This window comes from Hakea prostrata, chromosome 7 (assembly GCF_041222555.1).
Source record: "Hakea prostrata isolate BN-2017 chromosome 7, UWA_Hpros_2, whole genome shotgun sequence".
Classification (NCBI taxonomy): domain Eukaryota; kingdom Viridiplantae; phylum Streptophyta; class Magnoliopsida; order Proteales; family Proteaceae; genus Hakea; species Hakea prostrata.
The window spans coordinates 54308810-54324539 of NC_142606.1; the positions used below are offsets into that span (position 1 = coordinate 54308810).

Consider the following 15730-nt stretch of genomic DNA (forward strand, 5'->3'; position numbering starts at 1 on the left):
AGGTCAATCCATTTGCGGTGAGTCCTCAACTCAAACTAAAGATTCACGGCATGTTTTAGTTTAAGTTGCATCGATTTGTCTGATTTTTGGGGAATAGATTTGGCATTGATTCATTATTATTCCAAGAATTCTCTCTATTATAGTGAAACTCTAAAAAATAATATACAGAAATACCCATATAACCTTAAAAAGGGATTTTCCATTTTGTTTGATTATTATTCATATTGATCCAATTCTTGATGTACTGTAAGTTGAAATTCCATTACTGTGACTGGTTTATCAGGGATTGGGATATTGTCAGTTCCATATGTATTATATGAAGGAGGATGGTTGAGCTTGATACTTCTTTTTCTCATTGCCAGTGCAACTTGCTACACAGGATTGCTAATTCGTACATGCATGGATGTTGACAGACGCTCAAGAACATACCCTGAAATCGCTGAACTGGCATTTGGGTACAAGGGAAGAATGTTATATCAGTTCTTATCTATGTATAGTTGTATTTAGTTGCAACTGGATTCTTGATATTAGAAGGGGATAATTTATATAATCTGTACCCAGATATGGTCTCAGATGTTGCAGGAGTAAGATTTGGAGGAAAAGGATGTTTTACCATACTTGTTGATCTCATAATTTTGCCTTTTGTGTGGTTGAAAGACTTGAGCAATTCTCTCTTATGTTTCCGCCACTGGGGTGTTGGTTTCGTTTGTTATCATTTGCTCTGTTTTCTGGACTGGAGCAGTTGATGAAGGGAAATATATTTTAATCCATTTCTTTGTCAGAAATGAACCATCAATTTCTTTGTAGATGTGTGACATGTGTCCCAACATCACATCAAATGATTGAAATTTATTTATTAGTTACATCAAACAGTTATAATTAAATTTAAAAAAAATGATGTGACTTGTAAATAGGCTTTCAACTTTTTGATGTGATGTTGGAACACATGTCACACATCTACAAGAAAATGCATGGTGCATTTCTTTGTCAGAAATGGATAAGATATTAGTCCGTTGATGGAGTTGGGTTTCATAGAAAATGAAAAATTTTGAATTTGAGTGGTATCCCTATTGCTATTAGTTTATATGCTTTCTGCTACCGTGCTCATCCAGTTTCCCCCTCCTTATATACTTCTATGAAGCACCAACGTCAGTTCACTAAGTTAATCAAAAAGCAAGTCTTCAAATCAAACATCTTCCCATTTGTATTTCTATATCTTGCTTTTCTGTCTTTCAATTCTATTAGGATTTAGGGGGTCTAATTGAACATGTTCCTTGGTGCAGGTCTTGGTGGTTTGCTTTGTTATCTGTACCGTGGGTTATGCATCAATGGCTATATTGGGTTATCTTATGTTTGGATCAAGCATATATTCTCAGGTGACATTGAACCTGCCAACTGGGAAACTTAGCTCAAGGATAGCAATATTTGCTAGAAGCTATAAATTGTGAATATGATTTTTCTATTACAATATGATAGAGTACAACAGGACTATTTATAGATTTAAATCATATGATCATGAAGTGACACGTAGCTCACTGTTACTATACTCAAACATCCCCCATCAAACTTGGCCGCCTACTAAGGCCAAGTTTGGAGCACAAGCCCAAAAATTCACGATGCGGCAAAGCCTTTGTAAATAGATCTACTAATTGATGTTTTGAAGAAACAAAACAAATGATAATATGACCTAGTGCCACCTTCTCCTTGACAAAGTGATAATCCAATTCCACATGCTTGGTACGCCCATGAAATACAAGGTTAACAGTCATGTGTAAAGCACTAATATTATCACAATAAAGAATAGTAGGTGTCGACTAAGAAAGACCAATATCACGCAAAAGAAAACTAGCCAAGTAAGTTCAGCAGTAGTAGAAGCTAAAGCCCGACACTTGGCTTTCCATACTTGAACGAGAAACAGTAGGTTGGTTCTTAGCACACCAAGAAATACAATTGGGACTCAAAAAGGTACAAAATCTGGTTGAAGATTGCCGAGTCAACGGACAACCTACCCAATCAGCATCAGAAAACCCATACAATTGAAAAGAGCTATCATGGTGAATGCATAGACCAAAGTCCAAAGTACCCTTAATGTAGCGAAGAATCCTTTTAACTGCCATAAAATCACCCATTGTTGGGGGCATGCATGAATTGACAAATTGTATTGACAATAAAAGATATATTGGGCCGAGTCATTATCAAGTATTGTAACCCACCTACAATACTTCTAAATAATGTTACCTTCGAAAAAGGGGCTGAATCCATCTTAATAGAAGAACGTGGAACCATAGGTGTTATCATGGGCTTTGCCTCATCTAAGTCAGTGCTCTTTTCAACAAATCAGTGCCATATTTTGCTTGAGACAAAAAAAACAAGGAAAAGTGAAACCAATCCCCAAAAAAATGCAACCAAGACCCTGCAAAGTCTCCCAAAGTCCAACAAAGTCTGAGTAAAATCTGAATTGTTGCCGGTGAGAACAATATCAGCCCATAAGAAGCAATAATACCATGATGCGCCCATCAGCTTTATAGATGAACATAGAACTATCAAATAGACTGCATACAAACCCAAAATCCAAAAGAAAACCACTAAAACGATCAAACCAAGCACGAGGAGCTTGGCGAAGCCCATACAAAGATTTGTGAAGTTGACAAACATCATTGGGTTTAGAACAATAAACAAAACCAGGTGGTTGGGTCATAAAAACTGGCATTATTAATTGCCCATGTAGAAATGCATTTTTCACATCCAATTGTTTAATGGGCCATTGTAACATTGTGGCAATACTCAACACTAATCTGATGGAAGCAAGTTTAATAATGGGACTAAAAGTCTCAAAATAATCTAATCCCTCTTGTTGATTAAATCCTTGAGCCACCAAACGCGCTTTCAACCTCTTAAATGAGCCATCAGATTTCAATTTTGACTTAAAAACTCACTTGCAAGCTACAATATTCATATTAGCAGTCTTTGGTACTAAAGTCCAGGTTTTATTTACAGCTAAAGCATGCATTTCATCCACCATAGCATCATACCACCCAGAGTGGGCCAAAGCTTCCTTAACCGTGCATGGTTCAGTTGGAATAATAGACACAACCAAGGCATATTTTGGATTGGGTTTTGAATCCCATCTTTTGCCCTTGTGACCATAGGATGATTACCTTTTGTAGATAACGGACCTGAAGTAGTCCTCAAGGAATCCCCAACACCTTGCTGCCCAGTAACAACTGAACCTAGGGCTGTGTTTGAGTGGGCTCAATATTAGAACAAGACCCACTACCAGTTTGACCCATTTCAGTTTGAGTGGGCTCAAGATTAGAACAAGACCCACTACCAAAAATAAAACTGGGATAGGTTTGAGTGGACACAATAGGGCCCAAAGAAGAAGCATTTGCCACCATCGAAGAAGACGACGGAGTGTCACCAGAAACATCAGTGAACCAAGGTGTAGGCAGTGAAACAGGGTAAAAAACCTCAGAGACCACTCTAGTAGATGTAGAATCCTAATAATTTGTCCATCCCTCAAAAGTACAACAGTCGACAATAGGAGACAAAGAAGGAATGAAAGGATTTTTGAAGGGAAAAACTGCCTTCATCAAATACAACATCCCTTGAGGTATAAACAATAAACTCGCCCAGTAGAAATGTGCAAACACCGATAACCCTTATAACGCTGTATCCCATAAACACACAAGGTAAAGATTGAGGATCAAACTTATTTGTTGGGGTAATCTGGGTATTTCATGTATTTACCTGGTTTGTTATTGAACCGTCCGGTTCATGTGTTTGTATAAGGCATAGTTGGGCTGGTTTATTTCATTCACGTATGCAAACAGTGTCGAGGGTTTCGTGTTGTGATTTGGGGTTTGAGCTCTGGCGATTCTGGAGATTCGGAGATGGCTATTCTTCTTCCTGCTCTTCATCTTCTACCTTCGGTTGATGGTTGATTCTTGTGGTACTTTGAGGCAAAGTGTTTGGCAAAGGAAGGGAATCACTCGGTGGTGTTCTTGAGTGATTCGGTGATGGCTTGGAGTTGTTCTTGATGTTCTGATCTCACTCTGTGTTTGGTTCTTTGAGGCGATACCAGAGGGCTTTCATTCCTCATATGAAGAGGAAGACTCGATGTTGATTTGAGCATCAACTACTGCCATATACGGTAATCTCTGTACCCTTATTTTTCCCTATTTATCTGTAATCTCTCAAGCTATAGTAGATTGGACTCTATCCCGAGTCCCGGAGAGGTAGGCTCAAGAGCCGAACTCCGTCATCAAACACCTGTGTCTCTTCTTCTTCTTGCTTCCAATTTCTTGTTAAATCACACGATCGGTTGGCTTGACTAGGTTAGGGTTTATAGGTTGCGTATTTCATTTGATTCAATAGATAATTAATATGAGTTAATCACCTAATGCTAATGTGAATTGAGACCTGGGAAAATCAAATTGGCATCAGAGCAGAGGTTACCCTGCTAGTCTGAGACAGCCGGTGTTTCAGTTAGGTGATTCGGTGGAGACCTAATTTAGAATTTCTCTATGAGTATTATGTTAATTGTTTTATGATCTCATAGATAATTTAGGTTAAATTATTGAATCATTTTTTTTCTGATTATATAATCTGTGTATGCTTCTGCTTCTGTTGATTATAATTCGGATGATTCTACTGCTGGTTATATAATCTGGTTTTTATATAATTTCAGCAAGTGTTAACCTGTTAGATTGATAGCCTATGTTTTTGGTTAATATAGATTGATTTATTGCTTCTGCTGCTTACCATTCTGGTCTGCTGATAATTTTTTGGTTCATTTCCAATGTTAATCTATATGAGGATTGGTGATTCTGATTAGATTAATTTGCTGAATTAATCTCATATGAATATAGGTTGATTACTGTCATATGTTGGTCATATATACTACTGCTGCTCCTGTATGTTACCAGTAGGTATTCGGTTCTAATTTTTATGACCTGTTTTGACTTTGTAATTGTGATAATCTATGTATGAGATTTATTCTGTTTTTATTAACTGTTAATTGATCACTGGTTGTATAATTTCTGCTAGAATTTTATACAAGACTGCAAGAGTGATCTCAATTGATAACTTAGGCACTTTATTTGGTTTATATTGGCCTATTGAGTTAATAAATGTTTGATTAAATACTGCTGACACATGTATACGAGTAGATAATAAAATTGTGATTGATTAATTCTGTTTATTATATTTTTCAGAATTGTTTATATCAGTGTTGTGATTTAATTCCAATATATACTGATTGTGTGTGATTTATCTGCTTCAAAGTGGAGTTAAGTAAGGGATTTGGTCTACCAGGGGAGGGAACTCCTCCCAGTGTGGTTAGTATAGTTACCACAGGCTCTAGTAGAGCAGTAGGTCTAGGGTTGAGTCCTAGTTACCTAAGTTTGGATACTCCTATGGGGGGTTCCAGGGTAGACATTGAGAAGTTTGATGGGACAGGGGACTTTGGGATTTGGAAAAGGAAAGTCAGGGCTTTAATGGCACAACAGAAACTCCTAAGATCTATAGATGACCCAGATGCTTTCTTTGAAAGTATTGATCCGATCTTGAGGATCTGAAGTGATGGAGAATGCAATTGGTTGCATGCTCCGGAACATCACTGAGATGGGGTTATCGGGTGTCTTGATGAGGATGACAACACTCCTATTAAAGTTTGGAATAAGCTTGAGCAGATCTATCGGGAAAAAGAATCTAGGTAACAAAATTTATTTGAAGGAGAGGTTGTATGGGTTTAAGATGGACCCTACAATCAGCCTTGACAAGAACCTAGATATATTTAAGAAGCTGATTCAAGACTTGGCTAATACAGGGGAGAAGACTAAATTGGAAAATCAGGACTTGTCTATTATCCTATTGAATTCACTTCATAATGACTATCTTGTTGTTAAGAACTCAATCAAGTATGCTTGTCAAAACATTTCCCTAGAACAACTGATTGATGCCTTAAAGAATAGGGAGTCTGAACTATTGGCTTCTGGTATGACTAAGGGCAGTGGGGAGAATCTGTTTGTTAAGGGTAAAGGCTCTTACAAACAAAGGAGACCAAAAGGGAAGGGAAAAGTATTTGAAAGTCATGAGAATAACAATAAGAATAATAATGGGAACAACAAGTCTGATGCAAACCTCAAGAGATGCTTCTTTTGTAAGAAAGTAGGACACTTTAAGAAAGATTGTTTTGCATATAAGAGAAAACTGCAAGAAAATGAGACAACTAATAATAATGTGCCTAATTCTGGTGAAATAAACATGTTTGAGGTCCTTTGATGACCTAGGTGCTTTTTGTGTTAGCATAAGCCTTGTTTTAAGACCTGGTTGTTTGGTTTTCCATTGGGTGCACACTTTGGTTTATCCTATTTTGTTCCTTTGTTAAAAGGAGGTGGTCTATTTATTTTTAAGGTGATATGCTTGTGTAAGGAAGTTGTTTATTTTTCATAAATTTGAGACAACATGTTTTATGCCTGTTTTTCTATTGGTTAAGATATACCTTGTTGTGTGAGAATTCTTGACCAATTATGATAGTGATGGCATGTTATGTATTTGTTGTTGTTTTGTACTCTCATGGATGCTTTTATTGGCATTGGTATACTTGGCTAACTGTTTTTTTGTAATGCTAGAGTGGTAATAGGTGGTGTTGAGACTGTTTATTACAGTTGGTTACACATGAGGATTCCTATTTCACTTGGTATAACATTAGATATATCCCTGGTTTTTTGGAGAGGTATAGTCTCCATATGTAGCATGAGTGCTAGTTTTTGAAACAGTGTTGTCAAGTGTTTGGAGAGGTTGGTCTCCAGGGGGAGAGGTTTGTTCTCCAGTTCAGCATTGGTGCTGGTCTTGACATAGGTGTTGTCAAGAGGGTGTGTCCTCACAGGTTGGGGTTCACATGAGATTCAGGGGATATGGTTTGTCAGCTTGTATGATTTTGATTTGGGAGTAGTTATTGTCAGATTTATTGAGTTGTCTGGTAAGATGACTTGCACCAGTTTTATTGGTTAGGTTATGTCTTGTTTGCAGTTATATTTTTATGTGGTTATTGAGTCTGGTCTTGTTGGTCAGAGTTGTCAAGTCTTATTGAGTTTACTTCTTTTATCTCTGGTTTGGTTTCTACTCTAGGTGACCTAGATGTGTCTAGTTGTGACTTGTACCTGTCATGTGTAGTGAGTGGGTGAAGAGGTCTTGGTTTGAGTAGCAGTAGTAAGCCAGTGATGGATTGAGGAGTGTTATTGCCTATTGGGTTTGTTTAGAATATTTTTCATCTTGTTGGTTAAATGTAAGGCTATTAAAATGTTTGCTATCCTGAGTTACTCTCTTCATTATTTTAATGGGTAATTGGATACTTGTTGTCTTTCTTTACTTTAGTGTGGAAGAAAGAAAGATTTGCAACTTCTTTAGGCATTTTAACAACTAAGTTTGGAAATATGACTTGTTAATGAATTCTGTTGTGATTTCATTTGAATACCCTTGGCATTGATATATAAGACTTGATGGTTGAGTTTTTTGCATTGTATTTGCATTTTAGGTTGATAGTTGCCTCTAGTTTCTCATTTCATTTTCTATGTCTTATATCTGCATCTATGTGGTTTAACATATTGATTGCATGTTTGTATTCCTTTGGGAAGGTTTTAAAATCAGAATTTGAAATGAAAATACATGGATTTGTTAGGAATTTCCTAAGTTTTGGAATCTACTGATTGAGGGGGAGAGTTTTATGCTTACTTGTTATGTTTTATATATTTGAATTGTTTAACTCTCTTTTCTCTAGTTGGTTAAGTTCTCTTATGTATCATGTGATATGTTTTAGACTTGACTTGGCTTATATTGTAAGCATTTGTAGATTCATGGGCTGTATTGACATTGTCAATTATGTCAGGATCCATGTTGTTCATCTGTTGATGTTGTGAGGTTCTGTTAATCTAAGTTGGTTTTGGATATCACCATGGATTTCTTGAAGTTTATACAAGTCTCTTGTTTAAAGTCTTACTTGTTTTAATTCATATATTTATTATGCTTGTGTTGGCATGAGTAAGTCTATGTGGTGGGTTATTATTTTTTGTGGAGATTGTATACTTGTTTTTCATTTATCTATGGTGTGGTGATGTCCAGGTATGTTTGTGTTTGTTTATTAGGTTTGCATATGTTGCAGTTTTAGGGGAGATGCTGCACAAATTTTTATAACTCTTTCTCTGTTTGTCTTAGTTATGAGATATTTGCCTGGTATGTGCATGTGTGCTCTTCATAGTTATATGAGTGAGTTATGAGTTATGAGTTATGATTAGGGTTTCTCTACCTGTTGCATTTGTTGCATGGTGTGCCTGTTGTGAGTCCTTTAGTGTTGCATGTTTAGTGCATGTCTAGGTACTTTGCATATATTTCGGAGATGGCTATTCTTCTTCCTGCTCTTCATCTTCTACCTTCGTTTGATGGTTGATTCTTGTGGTACTTTGAGGCAAAGTGTTTGGCAAAGGAAGGGAATCACTCGGTGGTGTTCTTGAGTGATTCGGTGATGGCTTGGAGTTGTTCTTGATGTTCTGATCTCACTCTGTGTTTGGTTCTTTGAGGCGATACCAGAGGGCTTTCATTCCTCATATGAAGAGGAAGACTCGATGTTGATTTGAGCATCAACTACTGCCATATACGGTAATCTCTGTACCCTTATTTTTCCCTATTTATCTGTAATCTCTCAAGCTATAGTAGATTGGACTCTATCCCGAGTCCCGGAGACGTAGGCTCAAGAGCCGAACTCCATCATCAAACACCTATGTCTCTTCTTCTTCTTGCTTCCAATTTCTTGTTAAATCACACGATCGGTTGGCTTGACTAGGTTAGGGTTTATAGGTTGCGTATTTCATTTGATTCAATAGATAATTAATATGAGTTAATCACCTAATGCTAATGTGAATTGAGACCTGGGAACATCATTATTTGACGCATAAGAACGCAAACAAGGAAAACATGCACACCCAAAAACCCTGAATGCAGAATACTGTGGCTGTTGACCAAAGAGAATAGTAAGAGGATTACTCATACCTTACACCTTAGAAGGCAACGGATTTATGAGAAAAACAGAAGTCAAGAAGGCCTCTACCCAGAATCTCATCGGCAGGGAAGCATGGAACAACAAAGCCAAACCAAGCTCAACTAGCTGTCTGTGTTTTCTTTCAACAATGCCGTTCTCTGCTGACGTTTTTGGGCAAGATAAATGATGAATGATCCCACTGTTCAACAAATGTTGCTTAAAATCAGAAGGATCAAATTCACCACCTCCATCACTTTGAAGAAAATTTAATTTTGGAACTGTCGTTCAACCAAGGATTGAAAACGTAGAAAACACAGATAAAACTCAGACTTCTTCCTTAAAGGGTAAACCCAAATAAACCTTTAGTAATCATCAACAAACAAAGCATAAAACCTAAATCGTTGCACACTGGAAATTGGCGCTTTACCCCACAAATCACAGTGTATGCGTTCCAAAGGTGCCGAAGCTCTAGTGAACAAGCTTACAAAAGGAAGACGAGAGCTTTTACTATATTGACAGCTATTACAAACATGTGTAGACTTATAGATTTCATGAATCAAACCATTAGTTTTAAGAAATCTGTAACTTTAGAATACGGATGTCCCAATTGTTGATGCTAAACATCAGCAGAAGCATAAGTGAACCCGGAAGAAAAGAAACCCTCTCTTGCAGAAGAGTCATTAGCATCAAACACATACAAGCCTCCTTTCTTACTCCCTAATGCCAGAACCATCTGAGTGGTCCGATCATTAACAATAAAACCACAGTTAGTAAAATCAACACAGCACCCAAGATCGTTTGTCAACTTAGAAACATAAACCAAGTTATGTTTGATAGAAGGAACCACCAAGACATCTTTCAGAGATAAATAATCTCCAAGATTAACTAAATCAGTGTGTATTCGGCAACAAATCACCATTACCAATCATAATCGAAGAATCCCCTTTAAAAGAAAGCTTACCTTGAGAATCAGTAATGTGATCTGTAGCCCCTGAATCAGGAAACCAGCTCTCATCTTGGGCCGAATTTAGGCGAATAGCTGTTAAAGCCTTAGGAATTCCTTCATCTTGATACGAATGATCAAAACGACCCCAACATTTTAACGCCGCATGGCCGCCTGGTTTGTTGCAGATTTGACAATGAATAAGAGGCTTAACAGAACCCAAAACAGAATTTGAACAAGACTGATTTTCTTTTCCAGAAGCAAAAGACTTAGCAGTAGGAACAAACCCTCGATTCTGAGAGGAAAAACTTCCACCGCCACCACGAAATCCAGTGAGACCACCACCGCGACCATTCTTGGATATATACTTGAGCACCAAAAAACGCAAGAGAAGTGTTGAATTTATCATAAACATTCACACAAGAACTCAAGAATTAACGTGGTTCAGCATTCATTGTGAAGCCTACATCCACGGTAGGAAGACCCCAATCAACTTACTTCTGGGGTGAGGTTTCATTATCTTTAAATAGAAAAGAGTAAGAGTTTTACAAGAAGTTAAATTCTAACTCCCCCTCTCTGCTAGTCTCCTTATAGAGTTGGGAGACTAGCAAGTTACATTCATAACACTCCCCCTCAAGTTGGATCGAAAACATCATTTGAGGTCAACTTGCTCAATGCAATTTGAAATAATCCCTTTGACAAGGCTTTGGTGAATACATCTGCAAGCTGATTTTCACTTCTTACATAAGGGGTTTCTATAGTTCCATCCTGAACCTTCTCACGAACAAAATGACAATCAACTTCAATGTGTTTAGTTCTTTCATGAAACATCAGATTAGAGGCAATGTGTGTAGCTGCTTGATTGTCGCAGAACAACTTCATGGGTTTTTTAGAACCTCTCACCCCCAATTCTTGAAGTAGGGCACCAATCCAGACTAATTCACTAGTGGCAGATGCCATTGCTCTGTACTCTGCTTCTGCACTAGAACGAGCGACAACATTTTGTTTTTTAATTCTCCAAGAAACTAAATTTTCTCCTACGAATACACAAAAACCAGTAGTTGATCTTCGATCAGTAGGATTGCCAGCCCAATCTGCATCGACATATCCTTCAATGTTTGTGTATCCATTATTCTTCATGCAAATGCCCCTTCCTGGAGAAGACTTCAGATAACGTAATATATGATTAACCAATTCCATGTGCCCTTTGGTAGGATTATGCATAAACTGACTGACATAGCTCACTGCATATGCAATGTCAGGTCTAGTAATGGTCAAGTAAATCAATTTTCCAACCAACCTTTGAAAACAATTATTATCTTGCAATGGAGAATCATCATTAGTAACCTTACAAGTGTAATCCATAGGTGTGTTGGCTGGTTTCACACCCAATTTGCCAGTTTCCTTCAACAAGTCAAGAACATATTTCCTTTGAGAGATGAATAATCATTTACCAGACCTAGCAACTTCAATTCCAAGAAAGTATCGTAGTTGTCCCAAGTCCTTGATGTCAAAGGTCTTCTTCAAATATTCTTTGAGGGTATTGATTCCTTCATGATCATCTCCAGTGATTACAATGTCATCCACGTATACCAAAATTACTATTGTGCCAGTAGAGGTTTCCTTCACAAACATGGAGGAATCGGATCCACTTCTAGTAAATCCAAATCTAATAAGAGCTGCACTTAACTTTTCATACCATGCTCGTGGTGATTGCTTTAGGCCATATATTGCTTTCTTCAATTTACAAGCAAGTCCATCTTGTTTTTCTAATGGGTGGCCTGGAGGAATTTCCATGACCAATAAGTCCTGGGAAGATTCCCATGAAATAACAAAGATCGAGTCACCTCAAGTAAATGCCTGTTTTTGCGCTCAGCAATGCCGTTTTGTTGAGGAGTGCTTGCGCATGAAGTTTGATGTAAGATTCCTAAACTTTTGAGATATGATTGAAAGGGCCTATTGGTGTATTCTGTCCCATTATCTGTTTGTAAAACTTTAATGCGAGTCTGATACTGAGTCAAAACCATCTGACAAAATTCTTGAAACATCTGTAGTACTTCATTCTTGGAAGACAATAAATACAACCATGTAGCCCGAGATTTATCATCAAAAAATGAAACAAAATATCTGAATCCATCTCTAGAGTCTATAGGAGAATGCCAAACATCAGAATGCACTAGATCAAATAATACATTTGAAACATGAGTACCATGTGGAAACGGCAATCTGTGTTGCTTGGAAAAATGGCAGGCATCACAACCAGTAGAATTAAAAAATAAATCAGGATTTAAAGATCTTAAAATCCTATCAGAAGGGTGACCCATACGCCAATGCCAAAGTTGAGATTTCTCATGATTACTCATAGAAGTCAATGCAGTAGTTGTAGGATCTAACATATAAAGTCCATTTTGCAGTCTACCTTCACCAATCATTGTCCCTGTTAAATTGTCTTGGAACACTACTTTGTCCTTTGAAAAAATCACATTACAATTTAAACTCTGAGTAATTTTACTACCGATAACAAATTCACAGATAACGATGGCACAAATAATGAATCAGTCTTGGTTGAAAATAAGTTCAATGTCCCTTGACCTTGGATTGGGACAGTAGTACCATTGGCAACAGTAATAGGAGGATAAGATTGTAACTTATCAGTGCTCAAATCAGACAAAAGAACGGTAGATCGACACATGTTGTCGGTTGCACCCGAATCTACTATAAATGAATTCTGAAAAGTAGAGAGAGCAAGAGTAGTACCATGAGAGTGACTGAAGTTCTGCAGTAAAGATATAATTTTTCCAAGAGAGTGTTGTATTGCTAAAGAACTTGTTATGGGAAGTTCTCCGTACGAACCCATAATATCATATACCATTAGAGCAAAATCTCCTCGATCCGATGCTTCCACTGAGTCCAAAACGCCCAAAAACCTTAAAACCACTTAACCCCGTACAAAACACTTTCACACAAAATCCTGTGGAAATAACTTGTACGGTACCAATTTGAATAAAACAAAATATCTTTCTTTTTTTTTTTTTTCTTTCTTTCTTTCTTTCTTTCTTCGTCCACTTATTTTTTTTCTTCACTTCTTTACACATTCCTTAAACTCACACAACCTTCTTTTAAAAAAATCCAAAAAACAAAAGATCAAAAAACTGGATGGGCGTCTCTTCTTCCGGCCTCCTTCTTCTTTTCTTTTTTTTTTTCAACGATTTCAACAGGATCATTTTTTTTCTTCTTTAACGATAAAAAACCGAATCAACGATCTAAAGCCAGATCCTTTCAAAATTTTTTTTTCTTCTTTTGATCCGATCTAACAAAGCACAAAGAAAAGAAAGAAAAATAAATAAAAGAAACGTCACGATTCTAGTATTTAAAATCGTACCTTTGACCAATCAATCAAAACCTTCATTGTTCTCCTGCCACATATTTTCTCATGATTCTAAATCTCCACACAACTCGACAACAATTTATTGAACCTTGCTCTGATACCATGTTGAATTTATCATAAACATTCACACAAGAACTCAAGAATTAACGTCGTTCAGCATTCATTGTGAAGCCCACATCCACGGCAGGAAAACCCCAATCAACTTACTTCTGGGGTGAGGTTTCATTATCTTTAAATAGAAAGGAGTAAGAGTTTTACAAGAAGTTAAATTCTAACTCCCCCTCTCTGCTAGTCTCCTTATAGAGTTGGGAGACTAGCAAGTTACATTCATAACAAGAAGAATTCGGCTCAGAAATAACAACAGGATTTTTATTCCGTAAATCGTGACTCTGAAGAAGAGGAACCATATCTGCATAAGATGGTACGGGCAGTTTCAACATCGTCGTCGCAAAGGAATCATATGTTGGTCCCAGATTTGGATAAAACCATAAAAACCTTTCGCTAATCAAAGACTGGTTTCCCAATACTAGCTAACTGATCACAAAGAGACTTAAACTACATCAAGAAATCATTCAAAGAAATGGAATCCTTCTTGCGTAGAAAGTGAAGACGAGAAAGCAGTTCAAACTCTTTGGCGTCAAACGATTGGGAAAATGCGTTAGAAAGAACTTTCCATAATGCAGCATAACATGGAACATCGATGGCTAAACCAAGTACTGCCTCAGACAAGGTACCAGTGATCCTTGCTTTGACTAGACGATCCATTCGAAGCCATGCCTGAAAACTAGGATTAAAAGAAACCTCTCCGGCAGCATTAGAGATCATCTTAGGAGGCACAAAACAATCACCGGTAATAAAATCAACAACATCTTCACTCTCAAACAATGACATGATTTGAGTTTTCCAAAGAAGATAATTGTCCGAAGTTAAATGAAGGGTTACAAAATTCGCAACATTCAGAGTACTCGGGTAACAAAAGAGTACTGAAACAGGAACAGCAGATGACAAAACAGCCATAAATTAGAGTAACACAGTAACAATAATCTCAAAAAGAAGAGAACCACGACCAATATCTGAAAACTGCAACAAAGAAAACCTCGAAGAAGGTCAAAAAATAGAGGAAAACCTTGAAGAAACTGAAGCAACAACAAGAAAGTATAGAAAAGAAACTTCGTAGAGAGAATTCAGTACTGGTAAGAGACTGATACGATGTCAGAAGCTATAAATTGTGGATATGATTTTTCTATTACAATATGATACTGTACAACAAGACTATTTATAGATTTACATCATATGATCATGAAGTGACACGTGGCTCACTATTACTATACTCAATAATACTCACTACTTTGGTGAATCCAATAACCAAATATGCATTGATGATTACACCAATTCTGTATGCTATTGAGAATAAGCTTCTGGCTAATTATAAAAATATGCCCACAAGCCTCATGATTTGGAGTTCCTAAGTGCAATCATTGTGTGATGAAAATAAATCAAAGAAAATATGGGAAGAAAATAACACAAGATATAACATGGTTCGGTCATCCAAAAAGGAAGACCTACCTCCACGGAGATGAATCTCGTATTCTACTTACTTCTAGGGGAGAGTTTACTCCTTTTAAATAGAGACCAATACAATGAGTGAGAGGTGGAGTTACAATTGGAAACCATAGAGTGAGGGATAGGATTAAAATGAGATTTTATCTACGTTTCCATATTGGTTCGATTACAATAGGATCCAATCTTTATTCCCATATTGGTATCAATATAATGAGATTATGTCGTTGTTGCCATATTGGCTTCACCCACGCTAACATTGTGGCCTTGATTGTTCCATTCTTCGGGTCTCTAATGGCACTTGCGGGAGCATTTCTAAGCTCTACCATTTCAGTTATACTACCATGCATTTGTTACTTGAAAATTTCAGGAACTTACAGAAGATGGAGTAGCGAGCTGGTGTTTACTGTGGGTATAATGTTAATGGGTTTATTGGTTGTAGTTGTGGGTACTTCCAGATCTTTGCTTGAAATTGTTTGTCGTTTGTAAAAGTTGCAACTGGATGGCTTCGTTGCTGAGACTTTCCATCCTTAACATTTTACGTTTATAATATAAGTACCCTCTTTGGGCAGCGTTTTTATGTTTTCTTTAACATTATCTTAATCTAATCAGCAACCAAGGAGGACCCAAAGACCTCTTCACATGCCATAAGTGAGGGATAGCAACTATTTTTAATTTGGTTTGTGATGCATCCAAAATCTACTCAGCCATTAGATCCTTGGAGAATGACCTACAAAACAGTGTTAGACGTGGCCCAACCGTGGGGTCGGGAGGCCACCTTTGAAGGCTAAGTCAGTAATGG

General features: G+C 37.2%; 1 pseudogene; it reads left to right on the plus strand.

Annotated features, from left to right (window-relative positions):
• The first annotated feature begins 282 nt into the window (after nt 1–282).
• Nucleotides 283–15417, plus strand: LOC149011394 (amino acid transporter AVT1I-like; annotated as a pseudogene).
• The last annotated feature ends 313 nt before the right edge of the window (nt 15418–15730 follow it).